Genomic DNA, 16,326 nt, shown 5'->3' on the forward strand with positions numbered 1-16,326 from the left:
ACCAATGGACAAAACCTGGAAAGTGCCTGACCTCACTTTCCCTCCCAATCTGGAAGTTCCACCTCTTTCGGAAGAAACTGAATTTTATAACAGTTGCTGGCAGGAAGTGGCTTTTCATTTTGGGCCCAGTACTCGAGTAATGGAGCTCCTGCTCTATAGTAACATTTTAAGTCACAGCTGATGCCATTAACTTTCTTTTCTGTGTCATTAAACAGGGTTAACATGGTGGTACCCCAATCTTTCACATTCTGTATATATATATATATATATATATATATATATATATATATATATATATATATATATATACATACACTAGTCATTTAGCCCGTTACAATAACGGGCGCTAGAACAGTACTGCATAAACATTAGTAGGAACAGTCTATATTAAATGGCAAGGGACTTTGACCTCATTTTTTTGTTGGTCGTATTTTTCTTTGTCTTTCAGCCTTTCTTTTGTTGATGTTTACTTGCTGAGCTGACCGTTCTTCGGGGGCTGCCGCCGTGTATTGTGTGTCTTTAATTTTCTGTGACAGTAATACTGTCTTGTACGGCTCTATTCAATAAGGGCGCGCACAAAGAGGCGAGCTTCAAAAGGGCGACCTCAATTGAGCGCGGCGAATAAAGGCGTTCGTAGATAATTTAGTTCAGATGGCTCTGGAATATGTGAAGAGCAACAAAGGTGCAGATCTTTATTTACGCGCGCATTTATTCGCTTCGCCCTTTTGAGGCTCGCCTTTTTGTGCGCGCCCTTATTGCAGGATACCGTCTTGTACGTCCGCTGGCTTGTATGTCCGTAATATACCTTTAATTTTCTCTGGCGGTAATATGCTTTTAATCTCCTGTGACAGTAATAGGCCTACTGGCTTGTATGTGGCTGTAATATGCGTCACTGTATTGTGTACCTTTAATTTCCTCTCGCAGTAATACTGGTTTGTATTTCTGTAAAACGCCTCTAACTTTCTCTGACAGTAATATCGCGCATCGCACCGTGCCCCGCGCATGCGCACTTCACCAGAAGACACCCACACACGGACACCTGGACACACATAGGGATTTTATATATATAGATATAAATATACAGTATATATATATATATATATATATATATATATATAAAACTGTAAATTTTAGTTGTTAGAACTTTAACATACTGTATGTCTGAAGTTTACACCATTTTTAAATAGTGTATTTGATGGCAACAGAATTGTTTATTCATAAAATATGAGTAAAAGACTGGAAACAATAATGTTTAGAGTTTTATGTCAATGTATATTTAACAGAAAAGTAAAACACTTATCTCAAGAACAAAAAAGGCATGCGGATTAAAAAAACAAGAAATAATTTTATTTTTATGCTCTTGTAAAAAGGATTATTAATAAGAATTATTAAAATGTGGCCTACACTGATTCATTTGATTTTTAGGAAAGGTCTATATATTTAAGAACAACTTTTATATGAAACACATGCCAAGCATGGGTTGCCATGACAAAATCTAAGTGGGCCCCTAGGAAGAATTTCCTTATCTCGTTTTTTCCTAGTACTAACCATCCTGAATTACTCAGGCCGGTAACTTTTGTTTAAAGTTGTAAGAGCAGAACATAATTACATTAAAAAAAAACTTTGTTGTATTATTTTTGTACTAAAAGTAAATCTGAAATAATATGAATGTGAAATTTTCATTTTAGAAAATAAATATTTATTAAACTAAGTAATGTACACAGTTTGTGCATATAGTATCATGTATATAATGGGAAAATCTTGTCTTCTAAGAGTTTAATGATTTTTCCTGCCTTGCATTCAAAACCAGAGGGTAGGCATTGGCTTTCTGTGACCCTGAAATAAATATGTGGGCTAAAAGCATGATATGTTAACAGTAGGTGCTAATACAATGCAAAGTCTTTGTGCATGTAGTTCTGTTAATGTAGGAATAGATTTTTTTCAGTGAAAAAAAATTTTGTGTTATCATTTTACCACTTTATTTAATTCAATGATGGAAAACTAATTCATTTGGTAAAGCATTACTGTAAAAATGTATAGATGATTATATTCTCCAGACATACAGTTTGTCGGATAAAAGGTTAAAGTATTAATGTATAGAAAATACTGCAGACACATTTGTCATTATTTTTCATAGCTTATGTATTATGATCTTTACTTTGGATTGTGAAAAGACAGATAATTAGATCAACAGTCGAATTATCAAGTATTTGTCTGCAAGGAGTGAAGTCTTGGCCAACTGTTTTCGTAGATGTGGTATATTTTGGCTGCATTAAATAATGTGACATTGGAGTAATGCTGAAAATTATGGTTGTTGGAAGGCTGTAAAGATTCTAGAGAATTATTTGGGGAACCCAGAGCAACAACTCCACAACAGGACTGATGGATTGTGTTTCTGAGCCTCAAAGCATCTATGCCAGTGGTGTCCACATAGTGGACCACTGTGTAACAATTCTGACCATGGGACAATATCTTCTAGAGGTAGGACTCCACAAGACTGCTTCTGAAATGACATCAAGACATTTCCCTTATGCCTATTTTAATCAAAACACAAAATGATGATAAAGGAAACAATTTACTGTAAAAGTCCAGACTGTGCATACCTCTAGAAAACTCTGCATTTTCCAGAACACTGGGAATCCTTTAAAATCATTCCAAAATTACTTCTGAATCAAGTGCCAAAGAGATAATACTCTTCAAATGTCAGAGGCATTTTTCTAAAGCTGTATTGCCAATGATCAGATGACCCCCTAGTGTTGCATGGTGTCCCTGCACTGTTGAAACCTGAGTGACCTTTAAAGGTCTAAGGCACCTCCCAAACATTTTGCTCCCACTTTAGAACAGTAGAATCTAACCTGTCCCATTTTGCAAGTGTCTTGACTGCTATTTCTAACTTGTAAATAAATGGAATGCTCCAGACAAAAGTAGGAATCAGTTCCACTTGTTTTCAGCAGACAACTCAACTAGAACAACAAAGGCAAACCATTCAATCTCATATACATATAATATTAAGACATTCAAATAAGCTTTTCAGTACAGACCTGCACTTAAGTTTAATTCTAAAACTGCAAGATATTACCATCAGTAGTGATTTATAAAACTAGATGTTAAGCTGATTAATGTACATAAACAGACAAAAGGTACAGGTATAAGGAGAATGTACTATCATATGAGTTCATAACAGTAGTCCACTGGGGATTTGTAACTGCTTTTAATTTATATTAATATGTTTATTTAGCCAAAAATTTTTATCAAAGATTTAACAAAATACAGTTCTATATATTTTTTCTATTTTTACAACTTAAGTACTTGATGGTTAATTTACTTGTGTAAGATCACACAATTGAGTCAGTGGTTGGAATTAAACCATGTGATGCAAGGTCCAAACCTAATTGTAGCCAATATCCCCTACCCTAAGCCTAACCTTAACATAACTCTTACCACTACCTCCATCTCACTGTGTTTGTTCATACTCATTCTTGCCAACACTTATTTTTCTGCCTTATATCCAAAACAGATTTACCCTACTCTGTGTCAAAAGGCATATACAGTACAGTACTTTTAAGTTTACCTCATCATTATACCAGAGCTACAACTACTAGGTATTCTAGCCAAGACAGTATTATTAATCTAGGTTGCATAATATGACCATCTTGCAAAACCACAGTGAGAGGGAAATCACAATAAATAGCCTTTCTCTTTCTTTTTTAGTGTGCTCAATAAGACTAAAAATAAAAGAAGCCCAGTTTTCTAAACCTTTCATGTCCAGACCTGCCAAATTCTTATTAGCTCTTGTCATGCTACAGTATATTGAATCCACTGTTGTTGAATGATGTACAGTATGTACATTCAGTAAGCCTCAATGTATGCCATCAAAACATACCCAACACAATGACACCCAAAGCAGCCTCAGCCAATCTTGTTCACACTTGACAGGAAAGATTGGCATCTTTCCATGTCTGAATCAGCAGAGACCCAAGTTCATCAAACAAAGCAATGGTTTTTTTTCAGATATCCCTTGGTCCAGCATTAAAGTAGCTTAATCCACTGCAACAAGTAAATTTTGATTGTGTTGTTTGCAACCACAGTGACAAGATATTATGAGTTGTGCAATTTGGCATGGCTGGACTCTCGAAAATCAAAGTTAAGATTTTAAGGCCCCTCAGGTCATACTCACTACAACGCTACTTGGTTAGTTATTCAACCACTTTTAACATCACTAGTCCTGAAAAAGTTCCCCTCACCAAAAACTTTACTTCATGTCTTTGAGCCAATGTTGTACACACCTATACACTGCCACTATTTCATGTGTTGCTTTATTATTTATTTTGATTTTCAGAAGACTTTTGATATTATATACACCTCTCATCATATGTTTTTGTTGTTTCCTCATAGATTTCTAGTATATTAGTGAAACAACCTTTTTTTGTATAAACTCATTTTGAGCATTTGCTAATACTTCAGTTCTTGACAAGTACTGTCAGTTTCTTTTGGTCATCTGTTGCCTTTTCTACAATATTTCACTCCACTAACCTTTTGCTCTCATGCTTTCATTTACCCTTTTGGTAGTGCTGGTGTTATTAATCATATGTGCCATAAACAGCTGTTTTCCCTTTGTAATTTTTTATCTCCTTATTTACCACTGCAGAGTTCCCTGTCATTTCTTACTGCTTCTGCAAATGTGTGCTGCGTTACATATAAAACATTTAAACCTGCTCCGCATCTCCTCAACTTTTTTAATACTTAGAGGGTCTATCCAAATGTGTCTTACTTAGGCTTTGCCACTTCTTTTCACAATGTTTGTTTCTAAAACTAAAAATAACTGTTCTCGTTTTTTAACATGAACTTTGTAAAAACATTGTGAAACGTATTATATTATGGTCATTAGACACTAATGGTTCAATCCAATATATGCCCTGAATCTATCCTATTACAGAATGATAACTGAATATACTATGTTAAAAACAGTCATCTAAAAACTTCAATTCTTATGCACCACTATTTGTACGGCTAACCCAGTTGCTATTGTGGGCAATTAATAAATAAATCACCATCTAAACTTGACTTTTTAATATTATTAAAAATATGTATATTGAAACTATAACACACACTTCTAATACAGACATTGATTCTTAATGCTTTTTAATCAAATGCAAATATCTTCACTAATCTGTGGTTATAACTATTTTTTTTTTTTACAACTTTATCTATTGTGACTTACATTTCACATGCAATTAGTTACATATCTTTTGGTTAGCCGATTGGAGCATAGACAGGTGAAGTGAACTGGTCATGGTCACACAGCGTCAACATTAGGACTTGGTCCCACAACCTCAGCATTTGAGGTCCAAAGTCTTAACCATTACACTGCACTGTGACTCACCACCTAATTAAAGAAGGCTTGTATTCAGTCTTTTTATACCTTGAAGGTGACTCCACCAACTTTTCAGTCCTGTATGTCATTCTAAATAATGTGTACCCATCTGTACTATACTCATCCTCATCTTTATCATTTAGTCAGGTTTCTTCTGTACTTCTGTTATATCAAAGTTATATACGGCTACATATGAATCATATTCACTTATTTTATTTTTTTTAATCTCCTAGCATTAAATCAAGCAATTTTTAACACATTAATTTGTTTTTTTCAAAGGTGTACTAGAATGTTCAAAGCTATCTTGTATATTTGTATTTATACTACTGACCATTAATTTTTGTGAAGTTCTAAATATATATGAATATATGTATGTATATATATACATATATATATATGTTGTGGAAGAATAATTTTAGGGTAACATAGCATTCATCTTAAAGAAATAGCATAAAGGGTTAATAAATGTGGGAAACCAAATAAAGGTCACGTGAACAACAAAATGTACACTGAAATATAAGAATTGGTTTAGGAAAAATACTGAGATGGTCAAGTAAATAAAGAATGTACCAGAAGAAAGGTTGATGTAATATACAGAATGTGCTGAAGGATGACTAAGAAATCAGCAGATGTCCTATAAACTAGAATGGACAGTTGTTATAATCACAGAAATTTCAAGGGTGGTGGCTCATCTCAAAAGGTATAAGAAGAACCAGAATGTAATATAATAGACTTTTATTTTATATAAATCCTTTGGGTGTAAACCAATGAACCAACCAGAATAAAAAGTATGCATTCATTGACACTGTGTGTAAATTCAACAGTTTATAAAATGAACCTCTATCCTGTATTTCGCTGACCATGCTGAACATGTAGTAACGGACTGCTTTTGAAGAATGCTCCCTCCAAGGCATTTTGCTGAGGAGTAATTTAAAAGATACAATGAACAGCCTTTCTCCTGCCTGATTACTAAATTGTCCTGTTTGAGGACGTTTCTTTCTTTAATAAGATGTTTAATTTCGAACACAGTTTTTGGCGCCCAACGGTACGGCGATCCGTACCCCGGAGGGAACTCCCAGCAAAAGCTGGAAAGATGCGAAGCCGACGATAATTATGGTGCATCCGAAATTAGGACTGACTTGTTCCCACCTGCATGGGACTCCCCTCCGGAGGACGTGATCGTCGGACCTAAAACGGTAAGAGGAGGTATGTTCATTCGTCCTTTTGGGGCTAAGGCGCTGGGTTAGACGTCATGCTGTTAAAATAGGAGTGTTTTTGCTTAGAGACAGGATTAGTTTTAAGTGTTATGTTGAGAAAAAGTAAGCAAAATGACATCTTTTATTGGCTAACTAAAAAGATTACAATATGCAAGCTTTCGAGGCAACTCAGGCCCCTTGGCTTTTCTCTACATTCATAATGGCTAACACGGTACAACACCCTAGTACTAAAGAAAAAGTAATGAATTTTGTGAGTTCATTTTGCCCGCTAGAGAGAGAATATGTTGTCTCAGGGATTCACTGGGGCGCATCGGAGATTGCAGATGAGTAAAGAATAGTGCCGAGATCACTCCTCGTTGCGTGGCGCATTATTCTGGGTTGCCGTCCGGAGAAAGCGACCCACTATTGTCTGGGCGAGTTGCCAAGATCTCTCTGGGTTTGGCAAAGGGTCTCAGTAGATAGTGTAAAATTGATAGAGAAGTCCTGGGTTCAATTCCCAGGCACATAGAAGCCCAGGGTTCAAGTCCCAGGCACGAAGTAAGGGGGATTGCTTCCCCCGCCTCAGTAAAAAAGAGGTTAAAGTCCTCCCTGATGTAATAAGGTTGCAACCGGTGGGAGGGAGAATCCCACAGGAAGATAGGGCTAAAGGTAGAATAAAATAATTGAATAATAGAGTAAACAATTTTCCCTACGCGGTATGTGGAAAATGTTAACTAGTAGAACAAGGAATATGTAAGGTTTATGTATACTTTGTGTGTTCTGTGAAAATAAATGAGTCCTTATGTTTTTTATGCCAGACATAGTGTGTAAGTAAATAGACCGTCTTAGTGTGCAGCTAATTGAAAGAAAATAAATGTTGTAACTATTGTGACTGAGAGATTGCATGTGTAAATTGGGGTTGTAGGACTGGGAAGTCAAAAGCTGATAATAATAAATATGTAGAACAGAATTAGGAAACAGTAATGGCCGGTGGCCGAATGAAGGTTTAGGAAGGAAGATTTTGTACAGGGGCGGCACGGTGGGTAGCGCTGCTGCCTCGCTGTTGGGAGACCTGGGTTCGCTTCCCGGGTCCTCCCTGCATGGAGTTTGCATGTTCTCCCCGTGTCTGCGTGGGTTTCCTCCCACAGTCCAAAGACATGCATTGGCGATTCTAAATTGGCCCTAGTGTGTGTGTGGGTGTATTTGTGTGTGTCCTGCGGTGGGTTGGCACCCTGCCCGGGATTGGTTCCTGCCTTGTGCCCTGTGTTGGCGGGGATTGGCTCCAGCAGACCCCCGTGACCCTGTGTTCGGATTCAGCGGGTTGGACAATGGATGGATGGATTTTGTACAGGGGAATGTGTCTTTCTTTGACTGGTGTTTTTGACGGCAACAGCAAGTGTTCCGATCGTGAGAGCAAGTAGAGTGACGATGAAGTAGGAAAGAGGGCGAGAAGGAAGATCCAATTAAGTGATTGGTTAATAAATATTTTTTAAATAGTCAAATCTGAATGCGATGCGAATTTGCGCATGCAAAGTGCGAACAGAAAGTAAGCGAAATGTATATTGGACGTGTGAATGGGACTTCTTTGTCTAAAATGTACTGGTATTAAATTGAGTGTTAACAGTTGCTGCAAAAAATATATTGTGCACACAAATTTAGAAATATCTAATACATTTCCACGGTGGCGCAGTGGTAGTGCTGCTGCCTCGCAGTTAGGAGACCCGGGTTCGCTTCCTTGCGAGGAGTTTGCATGTTCTCCCCGTGTGTGCATGGGATTCCTCCAGGTGCACCGGTTTCCACCCACAGTCCAAAGACATGCAGGTTAGGTGGATTGGTGATTCTAAATTGGCGCTTGGTGTGTTTGTGTGCGTACTGCGGTGGGTTGGCACCCTGCCCAGGATTGGTTCCTGCCCTGTGTTGGCTGGGATTGGTTCCAGGAGACCCCCGTGACCCTGTGTTCGGATTCAGCGGGTTGGAAAATGGATGGATGGATAATAGTTATTTTGGGATAAAATGTGAGATATGAAAATGTGTAATATTTGATAAAATGAAAACGTCTCCACTTTGCTTATAAAAATGTATAATACATCTTTCCTTCAGGCCCTGATCAAGACTTTGGGAAAATGTTCTTTGATAATTTTAAAATATAAAGCAGACAGTTTCTTTAAAGGATAAAATGCTGCTGGTATGTGTGTGTGAAGGTGCATATTTGTTATGGACATTGTTTTAAATGCTTTCCATGTGCTGTTAGGTGATTGAAGTAGGGGTGATCTGGTGGCGCAGTGGTTGGCACTGTTGCCCAGCAACAGGAAATGAAGGTTCAAACTTGGTATATTCTCTGCGTGGAGTAAAATAAACATAAGGAAAAGTGTGAAAATGCTTTAAATAGTAAATGCTAAATAATAATAGTAATAAAACTTAAGTTCAAGTATAATGTGTTAAAGACAGTTTAAGTAAGTTTGAGTATGTTGTGCAATGTGAAAGATCTCTGTGACTGAAGTGCATTTGAAGGAATTTAAGTGAGTTTGTCAATATGTTTTGTTAAAGACAATATGTGAAAATGTGTAGTGTCGTTTGAAATGAGGGTGGCACGGTGGCGCAGTGGGTAGTGCTGCTGCCTCGCAGTTGGGAGACCTGGGGACCCGGGTTCACTTCCCGGGTCCTCCCTGCGTGGAGTTTGCATGTTCTCCCAGTGTCTGCGTGGGTTTCCTCCGGGCGCTCCGGTTTCCTCCCACAGTCCAAAGACATGCAGGTTAGGTGGATTGGCGATTCTAAATTGGCCCTAGTGTGTGCCTGGTGTGTGGGTGTGTTTGTGTGTGTCCTGCGGTGGGTTGGCACCCTGCCCAGGATTGGTTCCCTGCCTTGTGCCCTGTGTTGGCTGGGATTGGCTCCAACAGACCCCCGTGACCCTGTGTTCGGATTCAGCGGGTTGGAAAATGGATGGATGGATGTTTGAAATGAAGAGGTAATTGATAAAGGTGCACATAAATGTTTTAAATTTAAACTTAAAAAATATATATTATTAGGTCCAATGAAATGTTTCCAGAATTAGGATAAATGTGTGTGCCTTTTTCCATTGAGTACTGGCCATACTCAAATGGAAGAAAGTTCTTTTAATTGTAATTTTTAAATTAAAGTAAAAGAAAAGACATTCTCCAGGATAGCAAGAAAGCTGGTTATGAGCAGTGACTTGCAGTCCAGGTAGTGTTCTGTACTAAGATATACTGTACAAAAGGGGGGGTTAACTAACAAAAATGGTAGACTGTGCTTTTTCTGCAGATCATCGCTCTGGAGAAGCTGCAATAAGCATCTCAGAATGACATCAATGAAAAAAGCATGCATGGACTGTAGCCTCAACAAAAGGTCATGGGTAAAAGAAATCACAACATTATTAAGCATAGCTAAATTTTATATATCAAAATATTTTCTTTAAAGTACTGTATGTAATGGTATGATGCTCTAACTACCCTGTGAGCATTTTTTTAAATAAAAACAAGATTTTCAATTATAAGGCATTTGATACAGTATAAGATGTTGATTTCTTTTCCCATCACTTCTTGTTCACAAGTAATTTGAATATCTTAAATGTGAAGTAGAATTTGTTAATGTTTGAATGAATACATAGCTGAGGGTTTAGCTTTATTTTCTATATTTGATGCTCAAATGAAACATTCCGGACACTTGTTAAATTCTGAAGCCATAGGTAGAAATGTGTCAATTTAATTAGTAAAATATTAGGTTAAAGAAAAATAGCTGGGATATGAATATAGTTGAGAGGTAATAACACATGTATTTTAAGATAATTGTAACTTTTGAAAATGACCTGTTAGCCTTAGATGAAGTGAAATACAAATTTATTTTCTAAATAAGGTAAATCCCAAGACTGCACATAATTGAACAGTATTCTGTAATGAGAGCAAATGGGAAAGAGAATGTGGAGCTTAACTGTTTTAGTTTATTGTTATCTCATTTCCAGAAATAATTAGGAATTTCCCAGTCCAGACTGTGGATTTCTTCTTTGACTTCTGCTTGCTATGCTGACTGAGAGATACTCTTTGGAGGACACTGGTATTATATTACATTCATTATGAAAAGGGGATTGAGAATGCCTGTCTAGGCTCCAGTTCAAAACTGGAATAAGAAAGTAAATACTTTAAAATTTCCTACAGGAACCTCCACAGAACACAACTCTTTAACTAATAACCTCCTCACCACTTTACTTTCTCATTTTCTTTTGTTTGGTTTGCCACTTCTGGACATATTTGTGTTCTCTATAGGAGAACTAGAACATTCGGCTCTTGCCAAGTTGTAATATTAATGGGATTGGTTTCAGTGTTCTTGCTGACTGATACCTTACTGCTCCACATCCCCTCTAAGGGGGGAAAGATTGATATTTAGTTTGCAAAGTTATTTGTATAACTGCAAAGCTGATGTGCCTATATAGTTTGAATATTTTGAGACAATTGAATGCTTTTCCTTTGGTGTATATATATATATATATATATATATATATATATATATATATATAAAGACTGACTTTATTTTATATTGTGGTGATTTACTTGTTATGATGAATATGCTTTTGAGTGGGGTCCACAACAATGTCCAAACTACAAAGCTGATGTGCCTATATAGTTTGAATATTTTGAGACAATTGAATGCTTTTCCTTTGGTGTATATATATATATATATATATATATATATATATATATATATATATATATATATATAATATATAAAGACTGACTTTATTTTATATTGTGGTGATTTACTTGTTATGATGAATATGCTTTTGAGTGGGGTCCACAACAATGTCCAAACTAGGTACAACTATAGAGAATTTTTTTTTTGAGGGAGGGATCTATTTTTTGAACATAATGGCTACAATGAGTGGAAACTTCTACATTGTGCTTACCAGCTGCAGAATTCATTTTTGACCATTAAAAACAAATTGGCTAACAGATGAGCAGAAACTGAAATAAATGATCGTTTTACCGCTAGCGTTATTTTTGATAAGGGGTACACCCAATGAAACAGGCCAAATATCTCATGAGACACTATTTTTGGGATCCATAAGTAACTTAAAAAAGTCTTGCACCTGCAGGTAAAAGCTGTTTTTCCTAGCACATTTTTTATGACAGTGCTTGAATTTGAACCTGGAGACTAAGCTGTGCTAAAGGTCTACAGACAAATTAATCATCCGACTCCCAAGGAGAAACAAGCCATACCAGAGAGGGGATCAAGCTGTGGACCAGGCCATCGACCAATTGACTACTAGACAACATACTCGGTCCAAGGGATCATGGGTTCCTGCTGCTAACAAGTCAACTGTGCTGGTGACCATTGACATCAAAAGATAATTGTGGGTCCAGAATCATAGAGGGCAGCCTGCATGGCATCCAGACCAGAGCCTCATTCATTAGATGAAGAGTTCCAGGATATTGATATCCTTTGTTTTGGGTTATTGGACCCCAAGATCTGATTCATACTTTTACTGTGCAGGGTTCTATGTTCTTTGCCAGAGCCCACTTTAACTGTGCTTGATATGCCTTACAATTTGTCCACTCATTTTCAATTTTATGATAATTGTTGACCAAGTACTTGAATTCTTCTTGCCCTAGGAGTTGGAACCACAACCTAATCTCATTTTTTGCAGCAATGTCTTTAAGGAAGATATGAACCATGGAGTTATGGATGATATAGAAGGAAAGGCTAATTATCTGCAAGCACAGCAAAGCAAATGAACTCCTTTTTATAAGCAATATGTATTTATTGAATATTTGTAACTATTAATTGAAATACTGCACAATTATTATTTAAATTGTTTAACCTGTATAGCAATTGGGGTAGTATAACTGAACAAGTTTAGAAAATGTGATTAGCATAACATGGTCAGCACTTAAGAGTAAAGAGTAAATATTTTTAGATAGATGTTTCTAGCACATCTGAGTCTATTGATACTTAAAAAAGTTTTAAGGAACAATGTTTGTATGTACCTTTGGACTGTTAATCAAATTTTAACACATGATTATTAGCACTTGCAACATTACCAGTTAAAAGTCAGCCCAATTTAAACTTTCTTGGTTATTGGTTTTAATAATTGAATGAATAATAGAGTTTAACATAAAGAGAAATTTGATAACTATGAAGAATGGTAGTAAACTTGGGGGACAGTCAAGTGTTTTGGGTATAGAGACACTCAGGACAAAATGTCTAAATCTATTGATATTAGGTGAAGATAAAGTTTAAATTACTGTTTTTTTTTCATGAAGGATGTGAATTTTATTGTGTAATAGTAATTGATATAGAAAGATGGAATATGAATATTAATGTATTCAAAATTTTACATTAGGATTAGATGCACCATTAAGACAGATTTTATATTGGGTTTAAAGGTTTAAATGTGCTTAATTAGATTCAGGGTATAGTACAAACCTTTAAAGTTTTGTAGAACATGGTATAAGGGAAAAGACATTTGTGAGATAGTGCTGACTGTTTTTAGTGCTGACTGTGTTTTTAGGAACTGGAGTAATTAATTAGGGCCATATAGACAGAAATAGTTGGTGGCAATACAGGACAAATAATTATGGCTTTTTGGGCCAAAGTAATATAGAACTTAGCAAAACAAAGTAATAATTCAGCACAACAGAAATGAGTGTCTTATACATGGAGTGGTGAGTGAGCAGTTTGTGAAATTGGAAAGCCCAGATACAAACGAAAGATCCCAGCTGGTGGCAGAAGACTTTAACATCAATAAGATGCTTGAGTACAATCCTTGCAATTTTAATGTTGCATTGACATGAGCCAATGGCTTGCATTAATGAGAGTAGTGCTGACATCTTCTGAAGGGAGGATTGACACCTACTTTTAGCAAGATAGCTGTTTTTATACTGCAAAGGTGGTCATCTAATTTATGGCCACAGCAGGATGTAAATTGGGGCAACTTTGTGAATGAGAGCACGAGGATGTGAACATGGTTGTTTGTATAAGGATTCTATCTCTGGTTATTATTGTACACATCATTGGCACCATAAACTAGGGACTTTGGATGTTTTTAAAGTAAATACTTGGGTTGTCTGTATCACCACCAACAACATTGATGAAAAATATAGGACTAGGTACACTTCTGGGAACCAAGATAGCTAATGTTTGTTGGATAAGAAGGAAATCAGACAGTTGTTGACAATGTTTTTATCATTCTACATGGAAGTTATGAGGTTATGGGACACAAATCTGAGATTTATAGAGGAAAACATGTAATGCCAGTATACTCTGAAGAAAAATAACTTTGATACATGTTATTTGACTTGATTTTCTATGTTCACTATTGTTGATTTTATTAGCTATGACTGATTTATGTGATTTATCTTTAGGTATTAATGATTTGCACTGATTTGTTATTCCCCAAATGCAACTAGCCAGGAGTCTTTTACTTCCTTTTAGCCTCTAAGGGGGGACTTATTCAGTATACATACATTTTATACAGATTCAGAATAGGGTTATAATAGGAAATTATTCCTTACAGTTTTAGTGAGACTTTATGAAGTCTCAAAGGGGGGAATGTGGAAGAAAATGTTTAGGGTAACATAGCATTCATCTTAAAGAAATAGCATAGAGGTTTAATAAATGTGGGTAACCAAATAAAGGTCATGTGAACAACAAAATGTACACTGAAATATAAGAATTGGTTTAGGAAAAACACTGAGATGGTCAAGTAAATAAAGAATGTACCAGAAGAAAGGTTGATGTAGTATACAGAATGTACTGAAGGATGACTAAGAGATGACTAAGAAATCAGCAGATGTCCTATAAACTAGAATGGACAGTTGTTATATGCACAGAAATTTCAAGGGTGGTGGCTCATCTCAAAAGGTATAAAAGGAACAGAATATAATATAATACTTCATCTCAAAAGGTATAAGAAGAACCAGAATACAATACTTTTATTTTATATAAATCCTTCGGGTGTAAACCAATGAACCAACCAGCGTAAAATGTATGCATTCATTGACACTGTATAGAAATTCAACAGTTTATAAAATGAACCTCTATACTTTATTTCTCTGTGACCATTCTGATATTTCTGACTATGCTGTAATGGACTGCTTTTCAAGAATGCTCCCTCCAAGGCATTTTGCTGAGGAGTCATTAAAAGATACAATGAACAGCTTTTCTCCTGCCTGATTACTGAATTGTCCTGTTAGACAACGGTTTTCTTTAATAAGATGTTAAATTTCGACCACAATGTATGTATGTACAGTATGTATGTGTGTGTGTGTATATATATATATATATATATATATATATATACATAAGAGTCATATGAAAAAGTTTGGGAATCCCTCTTAATTCTTTAGATTTTTGTTTATCATTGGCTGAGCTATCAAAAGTTGCAACTTCCTTTTAATATATGACATGCCTTATGGAAACAATAGTATTTCAGCAGTGACATTTTATTGGATTACCAGAAAATATGCAGTATGCATCATAACAAAATTAAACAGGTGCATAAATTTGGGCACCCCAACAGAGATATTACATCAATACTTGAGCCTCCTTTTGCAAATATAACAGCCTCTAGATGCCTCCTATAGCCTTTGATGAGTGTCTGGATTCTGGATGGAGGTATTTTTGACCATTCTTCCATACAAAATCTCTCCAGATAAATTTGATGGCTGCCGAGCATAGACAGCCTGCTTCACATCATCCCATATATTTCTGGTGATATTCAAGTCGGGGGACTGTGATGGCCATTCCAGAACATTGTACTTCTCCCTCTGCATGAATGCCTTTGTAGATTTCAAACTATGTTTTGGGTCATTGTCTTGTTGGGATATCCAACCCCTGCATGACTTCAACTTTGTGACTGATGCTTGAACATTATCATGAAGAATTTGTTGATATTGGGTTGAATTCATCCGACCCTCGACTTTAACAAGGGCCCCAGTCCCTGAACTAGCTGCATAGCCCCACAGCATGATGGGTCCTCCACCAAATTTGACAGTAGGTAGCAGGTGTTTTTCTTGGAATGCGGTGTTCTTCTTCTGCCATGCAAAGCACTTTTTCTTATGACCAAATAATTCAATTTTTGTCTCATCAGTCCAAAGCAATTTGTTCCAAAATGAATCTGGCTTGTCTAAATGAGCATTTGCGTACAACAAGTGACTGTTTGTGGTGTGAGTGCAGAAAGGGCTTCATTCTCATCACCCTGCCATACAGATGTTCTTTGTGCAAATTGCGCTGAATTGTAGAATGATGTACAGATGCACCATCTGCAGCAAGATGTTCTTGCAGGTCTTTGGAGCTGATCTGTGGGTTGTCTGTAACCATTCTCACAATCCTGCACATATGCCGCTCCTGAATTTTTCTTGGTCTGCCAGACCTGGGTTTAACAGCAACTGTGCCTGTGGCCTTCCATTTCCTGATTACTTTCCTTACATTTGAAACTGACAATTTAAACCTCTGAGATAGCTTTATGTAGCCTTCCCCTAAACCATGATACTGAACAATCTTTGTTTTCAGATCTTTTGAGAGCTGATTTGATGATCCCTTGCTATCACTCTTCAGAGAAGAGTCAAAGGGAAGCACAACTTGCTATTGACCACCTTAAATACCTTTTCTCATGATTGGACACACCTGTCTATGAAGTTCACGGCTTAACGAGCTAATCCAACCAATTTGGTGTTGCAAGTAATCAGTATTGAGCAGTTACATGCATTCAAATCGGCAAAATTCAAGGGGACCCAAATTTTTGCA

The 16,326-nt window shown here is 36.5% G+C and overlaps 1 protein-coding gene across 1 annotated transcript in view; it reads left to right on the forward strand.

Annotated features, from left to right (window-relative positions):
- Nucleotides 1–6,434: 6,434 nt before the first annotated feature.
- Nucleotides 6,435–16,326, forward strand: part of brd1a (bromodomain containing 1a) — a 131,407-nt gene continuing 121,515 nt past the window's right edge. Inside the window, exon 1 of the mRNA XM_051933901.1 lies at nucleotides 6,435–6,580. The gene's annotated coding sequence lies outside the window, so the exon portion shown is untranslated. The remainder of the gene's footprint in view (nucleotides 6,581–16,326) is intronic.

Source organism: Erpetoichthys calabaricus, chromosome 1 (genome assembly GCF_900747795.2).
Source record: "Erpetoichthys calabaricus chromosome 1, fErpCal1.3, whole genome shotgun sequence".
Classification (NCBI taxonomy): Eukaryota; Metazoa; Chordata; class Cladistia; order Polypteriformes; family Polypteridae; genus Erpetoichthys; species Erpetoichthys calabaricus.